This window comes from Mus caroli, chromosome 4 (assembly GCF_900094665.2).
Source record: "Mus caroli chromosome 4, CAROLI_EIJ_v1.1, whole genome shotgun sequence".
Lineage (NCBI taxonomy): Eukaryota > Metazoa > Chordata > Mammalia > Rodentia > Muridae > Mus > Mus caroli.
In genome coordinates, this window is record NC_034573.1 from 97945026 (window position 1) to 97947908 (window position 2883).

The following is a 2883-nucleotide window of genomic DNA, read 5'->3' on the forward strand; positions in this document are numbered from 1 at the left end:
CACACACACACACACACACACACACACACACACACTAAAATAACTAAATGTAATAAAACTATGATAATAGACACATATCCACTGAAGAGATTTCAAGTTCAAGAGATTTTATTCTTTTCTTAGAATTTTGATTTTGAAATCAGTTTTTCAACAGATAATTACAGACTGACAAATGTTAACCCACCTGCAAATATTTAAGTTTAGTTGCTTGAGGGTTCTCACAGGTGCCCCAGTTTGATAAAACCGAATTGATACCCAGCTTATTATACTAGGTAGGATGCAATCATCTTGCCTGCCTGGGAGTGGTACAGCCTAGTTCTATGAAAACTCATCCTACGCACCCAAAAGTTAAAGGCTGTTTATACCCCAGGAGTGAGCTCCTCTCAGAAAGACATTGCTGAGGTGAATAAGTAAATATTCCAGTTGAGAGTCTAGAACTGCCATCTCCCTACCCTCTCCTAAGATCAGTGGGCCAGGAGAGATGGAACAGATGGGACACTGCACGAGCTAGGCCTGGAGAGTAGCACAGTTGTTTATTCATTCAGTAACAGGCATTTGGAACAGAGATAAGGAAAGATAGGCCTGGGTTCTGTCTCGGGAAGAGGATAAAATGTTCTATAACGAACTGTAACAAACTATAATGAGCTGTAATGACGGAAAGAAATATTATGAATGAGAGCTCCTTCCACCTACAGTGCATGACACAGAAAGTGTTCTTACTCCTGACCAGACTGAGCTGGGCTGAGGCCTGTGGGAAGCAGGGTGCTGTGTGAGAAGTTACTTCCAGAATGTTAATGGAGAGGCACAGAAAGGATTTGTATGCCTCTGCCCTACACTGCTGAAAGGTCCCAGGAGAAAGCTTCATGCACAAGGCTCAATAGACACAGTACTATGCACATTCCACAGGCTAGGGCAGGTTAGCACAGAAATATGTGCCATTTGCTGTTAGGAATGTTGTAGTAGTCAGGGTTCTCTAGAAAAACAATGCTAGAAAGACAGAACTCGCAGTTGTTAGAATCGTTTGCAGGATGTAGTCCAGCTAGTAAAACAACAGCTGTTTATGATGGGAGGTTCAAGCATCCAGTACTTGTTCAGTCTACAAGACTGAATGTTTCAGCTGGTTATTAATATATGCTGGAATCCTGAAGAAGTAAGCACTCGTGTCAGTAAAGGAATGAACTTGCCAGTGAGAGTAAGCAGGCAAAGAGGGCAAGCTTCCTTCTTCAGCATCCTTCATTATAGGTTGCCAGCAGAAGACATGGCCTAGATTAATGGTGGATCTTCTCACCCTAGAAGATCTGGGTAAAAGATGGATCTTCTCACCTCAAAAGACCTAGATTAAAAATGGGCTTCCCATTTCAAATAATTTAATTAAGAAACTATCCCTTGTGGGCTTTAGTTAATTCCACCTGTAGTCAAATTGACCACGGAGAATAGCCATCATAGGGAATTTATTTCCTTCAGGAAAAAACTTCCTCTGCCCTTTGGTTCTGCTTCTCACATACAAAGGGTGATCTGGCCTACCTAAACTTTTAACAATACCCAGTGGCCAAACATTCTTGCTAATGACTTCTGATGGGACACACAGAAAGACCAGTAAGGAAAGGTTGACATTCAAAGGATATGCACAACACTGTTCTTGTCTCCTTTGTTTGACCATGAGTGTGATGCAAGAAGCACATTTATCTCTCTACACACAGTTGAAAGACAAAGACACAAAGGACCACACACCCTTATGAAGAGTTTGCTGTCCCTACATGCTGCCTATAGCAATAATACAGTCTATTTGGTAGAACACGTCTCTTGGTTCTGTAGGCAACAAAAGTCCAAAAGGAAAGCACTGATGGATTCATGGCTCTTTCAAGATCATTTCTAAATGTGTAGGTAGCTATCTTCTTTTTTATTTGGATTTTTTAGATGTATTTATTTTATTTTATATATATGAGTGTTTTGCCTGCACCTATGTCTGTGAATCACATTCACATCTGGTGCCCTTGGAGGTAAGAAGAGGACGTCATATCCCCCGGAACTGGACTTACATTTTCAATAGCTAAAAGCCACCCTGTACAGTGCTGGGAACTGAATGAGGGTTCTCTGCAGAAGCAATGAGTGTTGTTAACATCTGAGGCATTTCTCCAGCACCAGTTGTATCCTCACACTATGCAGAAGGCAAGGGGCTTCCGAGTCTGTTCCTAGGGCACTAATTCCATTCACAGGTGCCTCCTTTGTTCCTGAACACCAACAGAAGGCCCCACATAGCTCTTAGGGAGATTTAGGGAGAAGTAAACATTCTCTCTGCACACATCAATTTCAGAGCACTACAACAAACAGTGTTATCCAATTTATATCTTAGGAGAATCACTTCCATAGCAATGGGGATAATTGAAAAAGATATTAAAATACATGTTTGATCAGAGAACAAAGTTAGAGCAGTGAAAGTTCAGTGACAAAAACCATGTGAAACATCAAATGGACAGAAACTAGTGAAAAATCAGGTGTGGAATGTCATAGAAAGAGTGGAGTAAAGGATGATGGGAAAACTTCTAACTGGCCTATAGACATGGGTAATAGTAACAACGAAAACTGAATTAATTAGAAGGAAAATATATGACCTGGGGAGTGATAGGTAAAATGAATTCTGTTTGCATCTTCAGATTGGACATACTCTCCAGACATTTAGTTGTAAGGATGTAATGCTTTAAGCAGCAATCATGACAGCATGGCTAAAGGCACACAGAAAAAAAGGGGGAAATACAAGTTTCCTACTAGTAGCTAATATTTTAAAACTTTTTTGCTAAAACATCTTGGAGGCACCAAAAGAAAATTTGATAGGTGGATAGATGTGTGTGAGAGAGAGAGAGAGAGAGAGAGAGAGAGAGAGAG